Genomic DNA, 15265 nt, shown 5'->3' on the forward strand with positions numbered 1-15265 from the left:
TACTGGGAGCGCTTGAGGTTTCTAAACCTGTATTCCCTGGAACGCAGGAGGGAGAGATACATGATTATATACACCTGGAAAATCCTAGAGGGACTAGTACCGAACTTGCACACGAAAATCACTCACTACGAAAGCAAAAGACTTGGCAGACGATGCACCATCCCCCCAATGAAAAGCAGGGGTGTCACTAGCACGTTAAGAGACCATACAATAAGTGTCAGGGGACCGAGACTGTTCAACTGCCTCCCAGCACACATAAGGGGGATTACCAACAGACCCCTGGCAGTCTTCAAGCTGGCACTGGACAAGCACCTAAAGTCAGTTCCTGATCAGCCGGGCTGTGGCTCGTACGTTGGTTTGCGTGCAGCCAGCAGCAACAGCCTGGTTGATCAGGCGCTGATCCACCAGGAGGCCTGGTCACAGACCGGGCCGCGGGGGCGTTGACCCCCGAAACTCTCTCCAGGTAAACTCCAGGTAAACTGTACCATAGCCATACACTGTACCATAGTCATACACTGTACCATAGTCATACACTGTACCATAGTCATACACTGTACCATAGTCATACACTGTATCATACACTGTACCATAGTCATACACTGTACCATAGTCATACACTGTATCATACACTGTACCATAGTCATACACTGTATCATACACTGTACCATAGTCATACACTGTACCATAGTCATACACTGTACCATAGTCATACACTGTACCATAGTCATACACTGTACCATAGTCATACACTGTACCATAGTCATACACTGTATCATACACTGTACCATAGTCATACACTGTACCATAGTCATACACTGTATCATACACTGTACCATAGTCATACACTGTATCATACACTGTACCATAGCCATACACTGTATCATACACTGTACCATAGTCATACACTGTATCATACACTGTACCATAGTCATACACTGTATCATACACTGTACCATAGTCATACACTGTATCATACACTGTACCATAGTCATACACTGTATCATACACTGTACCATAGTCATACACTGTATCATACACTGTACCATAGTCATACACTGTACCATAGTCATACACTGTACCATAGTCATACACTGTACCATAGCCATACACTGTACCATAGTCATACACTGTACCATAGTCATACACTCTACCATAGTCATACACTGTACCATAGTCATACACTGTATCATACACTGTACCATAGTCATACACTGTACCATAGTCATACACTGTATCATACACTGTACCATAGTCATACACTGTACCATAGTCATACACTGTATCATACACTGTACCATAGTCATACACTGTATCATACACTGTACCATAGTCATACACTGTACCATAGTCATACACTGTACCATAGTCATACACTGTACCATAGTCATACACTGTACCATAGTCATACACTGTACCATAGTCATACACTGTACCATAGTCATACACTGTACCATAGTCATACACTGTACCATAGTCATACACTGTATCATACACTGTACCATAGTCATACACTGTATCATACACTGTACCATAGTCATACACTGTATCATACACTGTATCATACACTGTACCATAGTCATACACTGTATCATACACTGTACCATAGTCATACACTGTATCATACACTGTACCATAGTCATACACTGTATCATACACTGTACCATAGTCATACACTGTATCATACACTGTACCATAGTCATACACTGTATCATACACTGTACCATAGTCATACACTGTATCATACACTGTACCATAGTCATACACTGTACCATAGTCATACACTGTACCATAGTCATACACTACCATAGTCATACACTGTACCATAGTCATACACTGTACCATAGTCATACACTGTATCATACACTGTACCATAGTCATACACTGTATCATACACTGTACCATTACCTGGAGTTTACCTGGAGAGAGTTTCGGGGGTCAACTGTACCATAGTCATACACTGTATCATACACTGTACCATAGTCATACACTGTATCATACACTGTATCATACACTGTATCATAGTCATACACTGTATCATAGTCATACACTGTATCATACACTGTACCATACCTGGACCTGGAGTTTACCTGGAGAGAGTTTCGGGGGTCAACGCCCCCGCGGCCCGGTCTGTGACCAGGCCTCCTGGTGGATCAGCGCCTGATCAACCAGGCTGTTGCTGCTGGCTGCACGCAAACCAACGTACGAGCCACAGCCCGGCTGATCAGGAACTGACTTTAGGTGCTTGTCCAGTGCCAGCTTGAAGACTGCCAGGGGTCTGTTGGTAATCCCCCTTATGTGTGCTGGGAGGCAGTTGAACAGTCTCGGGCCCCTGACACTTATTGTATGGTCTCTTAACGTGCTAGTGACACCCCTGCTTTTCATTGGGGGGATGGTGCATCGTCTGCCAAGTCTTTTGCTTTCGTAGTGAGTGATTTTCGTGTGCAAGTTCGGTACTAGTCCCTCTAGGATTTTCCAGGTGTATATAATCATGTATCTCTCCCTTCTGCGTTCCAGGGAATACAGGTTTAGAAACCTCAAGCGCTCCCAGTAATTGAGGTGTTTTATCTCCGTTATGCGCGCCGTGAAAGTTCTCTGTACATTTTCTAGGTCAGCAATTTCACCTGCCTTGAAAGGTGCTGTTAGAGTGCAGTAATATTCCAGCCTAGATAGAACAAGTGACCTGAAGAGTGTCATACACTGTATCATACACTGTACCATAGTCATACACTGTATCATACACTGTACCATAGCCATACACTGTATCATACACTGTACCATAGTCATACACTGTATCATACACTGTATCATAGCCATACACTGTATCATACACTGTACCATAGTCATACACTGTATCATACACAGAACATCTCAACATCAGAAACTGAGAAAATGCTTATCAAAAAGTTCTTAAATAATGGTTCTAACAAGGTAATAATGTTATAGCTAACTGTTGTTAAACAATGTTACTAACAACGTACCAGTGGGTGTTGTGTTGTAGTTGAGTGAAGGTACAGGGCGGGTCTTGGTGTTCCTTGACGTGTATTGACTATTGTTACAGATCTTATGTTAACCTGTATGTTATTGGTTCCAGACACGTTCACTCTGGTTACCTGCTATTGTTGTTGTTATTGTTGGTGTGAGGGCCACTGAAGCTCACCGTCTCTCACACCTTACTGCCTCCTGTAATAATAATAATTATTATTATTATTATTATTATTATTATTATTATTATTATTATTATTATTATTATTATTATTATTATCATCATCATCATCACCATCATCTTTATTTCTACAAGTATATGATACAACTGATAGACGTAGCTGGTTATGTGGAGCCTCTCAGGCAACTTGGGTTAATTTTGTTCCCAAGGACGCGACCCGCAACACTTGGCTTGTACCCAGGTACTTGGTTTAGAAAGACACGTAAGCAAACACTATAACATATTTATTAGAAAACGTTTCGGTCCTGGGACCTTGATCACTTCTAACATACAGAGGTAGAAAAACATATATATAGGCGGAGAGTGAGATGTGACGCACGTGACCTGAGGAATGTCATAAGAACATAAGAATGGAGGAACACTGTAGAAGGCCTACTGGCCCATGCGAGGCAGGTCCTTATCAAAACAACCTCTACCTATGGAAATATAAACACAAATGCAGTATAATGTGATCCTTTATTGACAACGTTTCACCCACACAGTGGGCTTTTTCAAGTCACACACGGATCTACCTGGGGTTGGAAGGTACGAGAGTATTTATAGTCATGTTCAGAATGTTGAGGTCAGGTGGAGAATGCTGCATCTGATGATCTACCGGGTGGGGTTATAGAGTCTTGGGTAGCTTGGCAGGGGTATTGGATAAGTTGTGAGTAGACCTTCTGCAGTGTTCTATGTTCTTATGTGGGATAGCGATGAAGAAGTTTCTTGGCGAGTGGTTCAGCTATGTTATAGAAGCCATTGTTCTGGTTGAAATTGTTGGTTGTAGAGATGAGCGATGATTCCAGGATTCTTCTGTATTGAGTGGAGTGACTTTCATTAGTTTCTTTTTCTTGAAATACGAGACGTTACTGTGAATTTCATATAACCTGTAGTTACCAGCAGTCGAAATATACACAACGAGAAGCAATTATTACTACAGAAAAAGCGTCCTTCCTCCAAAATTTGCACCAGTCAACTATAGTGATAATATAGCATTTATTGTGGTGGAGACGGAAAAAAGAAAAAAAAAAAAAAAAAAAAAAAGAGAAAAGCCAGATACAGCGATTGATAAACAAGGAGGTGACCGTTCGTCATTGTAGGAGCTGCCAGATATCACCGGCTCTTCAACACGCAAGTTATACTTTTGTATCAGTCAAATCACATATTACTCGGGTAGATAATTTCCAGTAGATCCTTCATGTGTTAGCTCAAATCACCGACCAGTATGTTTTAAAATAAGTGACCCACTGATCAGAGCAGATCGTCTGGCCCGAACCCTTGCCTGGTCCGAACCCTTGACTGGTCCGAACCCGGGACTGGTTTCAAACAGTTTCGTTGGACAATAAAGCAGACTGTAAACGGATGGGGTTGTAGGCGCCCTATAAACACAAACATTAAAAATCAGGAACGTGACGGTAAGCTGTCCAATATACAAAAAGAGTTAGAAACAGAAATACAAATAGCTAGAGCTTCATTTAAGGTTATTAATAGAATTTTCAAGAGGTTGCTAGTAGAATTGCAGTAAATCAACCATTCAAATCATTATGAAGCCCTGTGTAGTCTGTGGTCAGTCAAACAAACGGGCTTCCACATGGATAAATTGTCATTTTTGTGGAAATTGGTGTCACGCCCCTTGTGCAGATATCCCAGAACTAGCTACAAGCAGTATTAAAACAGAGAAGTGTTTTTGGGTATGCTCAAATGAGGAAAAACTGTGGACTAAAATCACAAGGGTATTAAAAGAGGACAACATCAAAGCTGCTTTCATAGAAAACCTGGAAGCTTTCTACAACAGATGGGAACATAAAATGTCTGGGCTGAATGGTACTGCCCTTGATACTGGCCATGTAGTCATAAACTGTAAGGCTGGAGGTGATGTCCTGGTAGTCAGTAAATGTGGGGCTGATAGTGCTGTCCTGGGAGACAGTAATGGTGAAGCTGGAGGTGCTGTCCTGGGAGACAGTAATGGTGAAGCTGGAGGTGCTGTCCTGGGAGACAGTAATGGTGAAGCTGGAGGTGCTGTCCTGGGAGACAGTAATGGTGAAGCTGGAGGTGCTGTCCTGGGAGACAGAAATGGTGAAGCTGGAGATACTGTCCTGGGAGACAGAAATGGTGAAGCTGGAGGTGCTGTCCTGGGAGACAGAAATGGTGAAGCTGGAGATACTGTCCTGGGAGACAGTAATGGTGAAGCTGGAGGTGCTGTCCTGGGAGACAGAAATGGTGAAGCTGGAGATACTGTCCTGGGAGACAGAAATGGTGAAGCTGGAGATATTGTCCAGGGAGTCGGGAATTATACGCAGGAAGGAATACATATAAATGACCTCATAGGGGACAGGAGCCATAGTAGGGAAACAAGTGTAGTCAAAGATAAGATAAAACCAATATTGCAAACTAGAAATACCGCAGGAAATAGCAAACAAGAGGACTCCAATAGCAATAGTGAGGATAAATTACCAAAAACAACTGGTGGGAGCTCCATTGTTGGTGCTAGGGAGGATAGAAGTAAGACAGGGAAACATGCACCAACAGGGAATACAGTCACAGAAACCCAAGGCAAGCGGAAACCAAGACTGTGCACATACTATGCACTTGGTATCTGCTGGCATGGGAAATCTGGAAAAACAGATGGGACATGCAACTATGACCACCCTAGAAAATGCCATGCCCATATGAAAACAGGAAAATGCAAACTCCCTTCCTGTAAGCTTTTTCACCCTGAAATGTGTACCTCTTCAGTACAGGAAAGACTGTGCTATAACTTAAATTGCCAGGCATACCATCTAAAGGGGACAAAAAGATACAAAACATCCAGGCCAGGGGAAAACCTGGGTAGCCACAGCCACTCAAGAGGGAGAGGTTTTTTAGTGCCAGGAAGGAAAAAAAACTGGCAGGAAATGGCAGAAATCGTACACCAAATCCAGTCATTCCTGGAGTGGAACCACAGTCGATGGCCTCCACTCCAAACCAACAGATACAGATACTAATGCCGGAAAAAAAATCCCCCCCCAGTACCAACAATACCACCAGTCCGATAACATTCTTCTTTGCAAATATACAGGGTCTAAAGCCAGCTACAAACAACAAAATACCTTTCATCCGTGGACTGCTTGCAGAGGCAAAGGCAATGTTCGCGGCTTTCACTGAGACCCACATAAAGGATCACTTGGACAACGAAGTATGGATCCCAGGTTACAACATATACAGATGTGACAGAGTGAACAGGCAAAAGGGGGGGGTTGGCCTGTACATTGCAGAGTCACTTGTTTGCACAGAACTGCTTAATGCCTCAAATGACGTAGTGGAAGTTTTAGCAGTAAAGGTCGAGAACCAAAACCTAGTCATTGTGGTAGTCTACAAGCCTCCGGATGCAACATCCCAGCAATTCCAGGAACAGCTGTTAAAAATTGACCACTGTCTGGAAAATCTTCCAGCTCCTGCACCCAACATCTTGCTCCTGGGGGATTTCAACTTAAGGCACCTAAAATGGAGGAATATAGCAAATAATATTGTTGCAGAAATAACACCAGGAGGCAGCTCTGATGAAAACTCACACTCACACGAGCTTTTAAATCTCTGCACAAAATTCAATTTAAACCAGCAAATAATAGAGCCTACAAGACTGGAGAATACACTAGACCTCATCTTCACTAACAATGATGATCTGATAAGAAATGTCACCATATCAAAAACAATATACTCAGATCACAACATAATTGAGGTTCAGACATGTATGCATGGAGCCCCAGACCGACAAAATGAGACTAGTCATGAGGGAGCATTCACCAAATTCAACTTCAATAACAAAAACATAAAGTGGGACCAAGTAAACCAAGTCCTAACCGATATAAGCTGGGAAGATATACTAAGCAACACAGACCCAAACTTATGCCTAGAACAGATTAACTCGGTGGCACTCGATGTATGCACAAGGCTTATTCCTCTAAGAAAAAGGAGGAGTAGATGTAAAATAGAAAGAGACAGGCGCTCCCTTTACAGGCGACGGAAAAGAATAACAGAGCGGCTAAAAGAGGTCAATATATCAGAAATGCGCAGGGAGACACTGGTCAGAGAAATAGCAAGCATCGAACTTAAGCTAAAAGAATCCTTTAGGAGTCAGGAATCGCGGGAAGAACTAAAAGCCATAAATGAAATCGAAAGAAACCCAAAGTATTTCTTCTCCTATGCCAAATCAAAATCGAGAACAACGTCCAGTATTGGGCCCCTACTTAAACAAGATGGGTCCTACACAGATGACAGCAAGGAAATGAGTGAGCTACTCAAGTCCCAATATGACTCAGTTTTTAGCAAGCCGCTAACCAGACTGAGAGTCGAAGACCAAAATGAATTTTTTATGAGAGAGCCACAAAATTTGACTAACACAAGCCTATCCGATGTTATCCTGACGCCAAATGACTTCGAACAGGCGATAAATGACATGCCCATGCACTCTGCCCCAGGGCCAGACTCATGGAACTCTGTGTTCATCAAGAACTGCAAGAAGCCCCTATCACGAGCCTTTTCCATCCTATGGAGAGGGAGCATGGACACGGGGGTCGTCCCTCAGTTACTAAAAACAACAGACATAGCCCCACTCCACAAAGGGGGCAGTAAAGCAACAGCAAAGAACTACAGACCAATAGCACTAACATCCCATATCATAAAAATCTTTGAAAGGGTCCTAAGAAGCAAGATCACCACCCATCTAGAAACCCATCAGTTACACAACCCAGGGCAACATGGGTTTAGAACAGGTCGCTCCTGTCTGTCTCAACTACTGGATCACTACGACAAGGTCCTAAATGCACTAGAAGACAAAAAGAATGCAGATGTAATATATACAGACTTTGCAAAAGCCTTCGACAAGTGTGACCATGGCGTAATAGCGCACAAAATGCGCGCTAAAGGAATAACAGGAAAAGTCGGTCGATGGATCTATAATTTCCTCACTAACAGAACACAGAGAGTAGTCGTCAACAGAGTAAAGTCCGAGGCAGCTACGGTGAAAAGCTCTGTCCCACAAGGCACAGTACTAGCTCCCATCTTGTTCCTCATCCTCATATCCGACATAGACAAGGATGTCAGCCACAGCACCGTGTCTTCCTTTGCAGATGACACCCGAATCTGCATGACAGTGTCTTCCATTGCAGACACTGCAAGGCTCCAGGCGGACATCAACCAAATCTTTCAGTGGGCTGCAGAAAACAATATGAAGTTCAACGATGAGAAATTTCAATTACTCAGATATGGTAAACATGAGGAAATTAAATCTTCATCAGAGTACAAAACAAATTCTGGCCACAAAATAGAGCGAAACACCAACGTCAAAGACCTAGGAGTGATTATGTCGGAGGATCTCACCTTCAAGGACCATAACATTGTATCAATCGCATCTGCTAGAAAAATGACAGGATGGATAATGAGAACCTTCAAAACTAGGGAGGCCAAGCCCATGATGACACTCTTCAGGTCACTTGTTCTATCTAGGCTGGAATATTGCTGCACTCTAACAGCACCTTTCAAGGCAGGTGAAATTGCCGACCTAGAAAATGTACAGAGAACTTTCACGGCGCGCATAACGGAGATAAAACACCTCAATTACTGGGAGCGCTTGAGGTTTCTAAACCTGTATTCCCTGGAACGCAGGAGGGAGAGATACATGATTATATACACCTGGAAAATCCTAGAGGGACTAGTACCAAACTTGCACACGAAAATCACTCACTACGAAAGCAAAAGACTTGGCAGACGATGCACCATCCCCCCAATGAAAAGCAGGGGTGTCACTAGCACGTTAAGAGACCATACAATAAGTGTCAGGGGCCCGAGACTGTTCAACTGCCTCCCAGCACACATAAGGTGGATTACCAACAGACCCCTGGCAGTCTTCAAGCTGGCACTGGACAAGCACCTAAAGACAGTTCCTGATCAGCCGGGCTGTGGCTCGTACGTTGGTTTGCGTGCAGCCAGCAGCAACAGCCTGGTTGATCAGGCGCTGATCCACCAGGAGGCCTGGTCACAGACCGGGCCGCGGGGGCGTTGACCCCCGAAACTCTCTCCAGGTAAACTCCAGGTAAACTCCAGTGTTGTCTTCTGTGGCTATAAGTCTTGAGTTTCTGTAGTTAATTAAATGGTTGTGTGAATTGCGATGTTGTACACAGGCATTCCTTGTATCGTCAGTCCTGCTTGCATATTGGTGTTCTGAAATACGTGTTTGGAGGTCTCTTGATGTTTCGCCCACATGTTGTTAGGTAAGACACATATGCAACAGTTAGGTATCTTTATTTCGAAACGTTTCGCCTACACAGTAGGCTTCTTCAGTCGAGTACAGAAAAGATGATAGAAGCAGAAGATACTTGAAGACGATGTAATCAGTCCATCACCCTTAAAGTTTTGAGGTGGTCAGTCCCTCAGTCTTGAGAAGAGCATTGTTCCGTGGAATGAAACAATATGGAGATGAAGTGACAGGATGGAGCCTTTTATAGCGCCAGGAGGTGAGACGTAGGTCACTAGGAGAGGTAAGAACTCAGATGTTGGGAGGACAGGTCCCTCTCAAATCCAGCCCTTCTCACTAGTAGAGGTTGTCGCCCACATATAATTTGTTGCAGTCATTACAAGGGATTATGTATACCCCTGCAGAGGATGGAGGCTTGTCCTGTCTACTACTGGTGATGTCCTTGATGGTCGTGGTTGTGGAGGTAGATACTTGGAATGATGTTTTGGCAAAGATGTTGGAAACATGTTTGGCAATGGAGTTGGTTGGGAGGACTATGTATCTCTTCTCGGCAGTGTCTTCTCTGGGTGTGTTGAAGATATTTAATGCCCGCCGTCTGCAGTCTCTGATGAAGTGACGAGGATAGTGGAGTTTAGAAAATACTTGTTCAATTATAGTGCATTCTTCCTCAAGGAACTCATTGCTGCAGATTCTGAGTGCACGTAGGAAGAAGCCTATAATTACACCACGTTTGGTTTTGGTGTCGTGGTGAGAGTAGAAGTGGAGAAGATCGTTTTGGTTGGTGGGTTTTCGATAGACTTTAAAACGAAGTTCATGGTCAGCTTTGCAGAGCAGAACATCAAGGAAAGGAAGAGTGTTGCCGACTTCTTTTTCAAGTGTGAACTGTATTGAAGGTTCGACCTGGTTGAGCTTGTCTTGGAGAGCTTGAACGTTGAAGCGTTTAGGAGTTATGAGGAGAATGTCGTCAACATAACGGAGCCAGGTGACAGACGAAGGAATAATGGTGAAGAAACGTTCGGCTTCTAGATGTTCCATGTATAGGTTCACCAGGACTGCACTGAGTGGCGAACCCATGGGTAGTCCAAAAGTCTGCTGAAAGAGGTGATTTTCGAAAGAGAAACACGTAAAGCCAACACAGTTCAACAAGGTCGATGAAATCGCTGGCTGGAATGGGAAGATCAAGTGAATCGTCAATTTTCCTGCGCAAGAGATCGATGGCTTGTGTAGTAGGTACTTTGGTGAATAGGGAAGTCACGTCAAGGCTGGAAAGTTTCTTGTTCCTGATGTTGATGTTGCGAATGCGATTGAGAAGATCACCCGAGTGTTTGAGATGTGCTGGACTGATAGTGCCCAAGAGTTTAGAGAGGTGTTTTGCGAGAATTCCTGAGAGCTGGTGGGGAGCACTGCCTATTCCCGAGGATATGGCCCTCAGTGGGATACCAGGCTTGTGAGTCTTTGGCAGGCCGTACATTCTGGCAGGTCTGGGGTTGCTGGACATGGTGTGCAGAAGTTTCTTCCCTTGTTCTGAGCCCCTCAGAATGCGGCGAGTCCTTTGAAGAAAAGTTTTAGTAAGGTTGTCCACTTGGTTAGTTGTGAGAGGTTTGTAGGTATCTGGGTCATTAAGTAGATTGAGCATTTTGTTCCTGTAATCGTCAGTGTTCATGATAACAACCGGCGTTAGCTCATCTCTTCCCGCAGAGCAGGCAAAGAGTGGAGGTCGTACAAAATCAGGCGATAAGAACTATGCTTGGGGCCCCCATCTGGACCAACACAGTATGTCTCAGATCTGAGGCCCGGCTTCCTTCCTTGGCTGACAGACTAAGATACATAAACGCCTGCAAAGTGGCCACGATTCTGCACAGGCAGCAAGGTACCCCACAAAGGAGACGGATATTGACAACCATGGCACAAGATCCCACACTCTTTTTTTTTTTATTTATTTATTTATTTCCAATTTGTGCACACATACAGAGGTACAAAAAAAAAAAAATACAGATAAGAGCAGTATGCCAAAGCCACTTATACTATGCATAGCATTACGGGCTGGCTTAAAATTAACTTAAGATTAACTAAGCAATGATTATTATTATTATTATAATCAAAAAGAAGCGCTAAGCCACAAGGACTATACAGCGCTGCTACTAAGCAATGATGAAATCAGTGATAAAACATTAATGTAAACAGATAACTATAAAGCACAAGTGAGTATTACAAAGACAGGTCATATGGTTGCATTCAGTTAGGTAGTGATTCTGTTAGGTAGTGTATTTAAAAAATAATAAAGTTAGATTGGGTTTTAGGTTTAACATTTATGCGATATAATTGTGAGAAACATTTAAGATATACAATTTATAATGTTCAGTTATTCAGTATTTATTTGGTTTTGGGTGAGTAAGTAATCTTTGAGAAGAGACTTGAATTTATAAACAGGTTGTGTTTCTTTTATATTTACAGGTAATGAATTCCAGATTTTAGGGCCTTTTATGTGCATTGAGTTTTTGCATAGTGTGAGATGGACACGAGGAACATCAAAGAGTGATCTGTGCCTTGTGTTATGGTCATGTGTTCTGTTGAGGTTGGGAAGGAGATGTTTGAGGGGAGGGTTAATATCAGAGTTAAGTGTTCTATGTATGTAATAGGTGCAGTAATAAGTATGGATGTTTTGTATGGTGAGTAGGTTTAGTGTATTGAATATTGGTGGAGTGTGCTGCCTGTAGTGAGAATTTGTTATCATTCTAACTGCAGCCTTTTGTTGGGTAATTAGTGGTCTGAGATGGTTAATTGTTGTTGAGCCCCATGCACAAATTCCATAGGTGAGATAGGGGTAAATAAGAGAGTGATATAGGGCCAGGAGGGCTGACTGTGGAACATAGTACCGTATCTTCGATAGTATGCCTACAGTCTTGGAAATTTTCTTAGAAATTTGATGTATATGTGTATGAAATTTGAGTCTATTATCAAGGTGGATTCCTAAGAATTTTCCCTCTGTTAGTTTTGTGATAGGTGATCCATTTATCATTATGTTAAGAGGGACATCTGTAGCTCTGTTACCAAACTGAATGAAGTAGGTTTTGTCAATGTTTAGTGTAAGTTTGTTAGTCCTCATCCAGGTAGATATTTTCTGTAATTCGGTATTTACAGTATTGGCTAGCGTGACTGGGCTCGGGTGAGAGAAGACGTATGTAGTGTCATCTGCAAATAGTGTGGGTTTGAGTAATTGCGAAGCATTTGGAAGGTCATTTATGTATAGGAGAAAGAGAAGAGGGCCAAGGACACTTCCCTGTGGGACACCAACTGTAATTGGTTGTGCAGAAGAGTTTGCCCCATTTGCGTACACATATTGGCTTCTGTTGCTGAGGTAAGACTTGAGGTAGTTGAGGGAGTGCCCTCTTATACCATAGTGTGACAATTTTACGTGGAGCAAGTCATGGTCAACTGTATCAAAAGCTTTACGTAAGTCAATGAAGATCCCCAGTGGGACTTCTTTTTTCTCTATTGCAGTGTATATATGTTCTAGCATGTGTATAATAGCATCATTAGTATTTTTATTAGGCCTGAATCCAAATTGGCAGGGGTTGAGTATGTTTTGGGAGATAAGGTAGGAGTAAATTCGTTTATGAATTAATTTTTCGAAGATTTTTGAGAGAGGGTGTAAGTTGGATATTGGCCTATAGTTATTCAACTCTGTTTGGTCTCCTCCTTTGTGGATCGGGGTGACCCTTGCTATTTTGAGTACTGTAGGGAAGGTGGAGGATTCAATGGATTTGTTAAAGAGTGTTGCAATGATTGGTGATAGCACTTGTGACACTTTTTTGTATATTACCTGGAGTTTACCTGGAGAGAGTTTCGGGGGTCAACGCCCCCGCGGCCCGGTCTGTGACCAGGCCTCCTGGTGGATCAGCGCCTGATCAACCAGGCTGTTGCTGCTGGCTGCACGCAAACCAACGTACGAGCCACAGCCCGGCTGATCAGGAACTGACTTTAGGTGCTTGTCCAGTGCCAGCTTGAAGACTGCCAGGGGTGGTAAGGTATTTAAATCTCCTGCCTTGTTTTTTAGTGCGTTGATAATAAGGGAGACTTCGTATGGGTTAGTCGGAGCTAGGAACAGTGTGTTCGGGTAGTTGCCGGTGAGGTAGTCATTTGGTGGGGTATCTGAGCTTGGGATTTTATTGGCAAGGTTTTGTCCTATAGTGGAGAAGAAATCATTGAGTCTGTTTGCTGTTTCTGTTGGTGGGAGTTGGGGTTCATCTGTTTTTGCTAATTTTATTTCGCTATTTCGTGATATCTTTTTTGTTCCCAGAATTTCTGATAGGGTTTTCCAGGTCTTTTTTATATCACCTCGTAAGTTGGATAATCTGTTCTCATAATACAATTTTTTTGCCCTTCTTATCAGGCTGGTTAGGATTGACGAGTAACGTTTTGTTTGGTCTCTGGTTATGTGACCCATTCTGTACTGTTTTTCATATTGGTGTTTTGTATTTATGGATTTGAGAATGCTGGGTGTTAGCCAGGGACTGTTCAGTCTCTTTGCTGTCATCTGTTTAGTTTTTTTAGGGCAGTGCTTGTTATAGAGGTATTGGGTCTTTTTTAGAAAATTATTAATACATTCGTCAATATCTGTATAGGTTTCTAGCTCAGTGTGCCAATCAATGTTTGCTATTGCTGTTGTGAAGTTATTAATGGCTGCCTCATTGTGAAGTCTGAAGGTGACTTTAGTAGTGTCTTGGGGTAGTTTACCAAGAGTTGTTATGAGGAAAGTAGGGTAGTGGTCTGTGGTATTATCTGTAATTATGCCTGATTTTAAAGGGAACTACTCCTGGATTCGTTCGTTTTGTGCTGCTGGGCGGAAGCTGCTGCCTATACAACTACTCCTTGAGAAGAGTTGTGACCTTCCTGTTGCTGGGTACCATCCACCACCTCCCTGGCGCCCAGACCCAGCCGATGTTTGCATCATGCAGCTACCCATCTCTAAGCGTCTCTGCAGTCAAGACACTCTCAGCAATCATGCTGAGACAAGCATGGCACTGGCAGAGGGAGGCACATGTGCAGTGTATTTCACAGATGGTTCTGTCGACCCTGACAGGAAGAGAGCAGCAGCTGGACTGTACCACAATGGTCACACACAAGGCTGGCGACTCCCTGACCACTGCACGATCCTTCAAGCTGAGCTGGTGGCGATTCAGCAGGCATTGTCACATGCCCTACGACATCGACTCCGACCTGTCATACATGTTGATTCCACGTCTGCAATCAATGCCCTCTCCCATCCTCAACCACAGGACAATGTTCACCTCATCACATCGATCATGAGCATAATGACAGCCTTAGAAGTTCAGGGTAACAGATCGACATTGAACTGGATCCCCAGCCATGCTGGCATCCGGGGAAATGAGGCGGCAGATGATGCAGCCAAGGCAGCAACAGACTATCCACATGTTGGGATTACTGTCCCAATCAGCCTACAACAGACCAAACTGGTGGCTGCCAGAGCCATGAAACTTATGGGGGAGGTCTTAGGTGATACCCCATCTCAACAGTGGTACCGAGCAGCGACTCAGGGAGAACCCCCTCCATATGATAGAAGCTGGTCCAGAGCGCAGTGTACCGCCATCCATCGGCTTCGTTTGGGCTTTCCCACAGCCAAGATGATGGTAGACAAGGCTGAGGAGGAGATGTGCCAGTACTGTCAGCACGTTGTCCAGCGGCCCCTAACACACTATCTTCTGGAGTGCGAAGTTACTGAGACACTCCGCAGGCAACTAGGAGTGATATTCCCTCCCGAAGAGGAACCAGAGATGACTGCGGCCACACTAGTGTACCATGGAGTCAAC

General features: G+C 43.6%; 1 protein-coding gene across 4 annotated transcripts in view; it reads right to left on the bottom strand.

Annotated features, from left to right (window-relative positions):
• Nucleotides 1-3179, bottom strand: part of LOC128694780 (UPF0696 protein C11orf68 homolog) — a 213308-nt gene extending 210129 nt beyond the window's left edge. For all 4 annotated transcript variants that reach the window (XM_070080051.1, XM_070080049.1, XM_070080050.1 and 1 more), the window contains exon 1: nucleotides 2979-3179. The gene's annotated coding sequence lies outside the window, so the exon portion shown is untranslated. The remainder of the gene's footprint in view (nucleotides 1-2978) is intronic.
• Nucleotides 3180-15265: the final 12086 nt, after the last annotated feature.

Source organism: Cherax quadricarinatus, unplaced genomic scaffold, assembly GCF_038502225.1.
Source record: "Cherax quadricarinatus isolate ZL_2023a unplaced genomic scaffold, ASM3850222v1 Contig103, whole genome shotgun sequence".
NCBI classification, from domain to species: Eukaryota; Metazoa; Arthropoda; class Malacostraca; order Decapoda; family Parastacidae; genus Cherax; species Cherax quadricarinatus.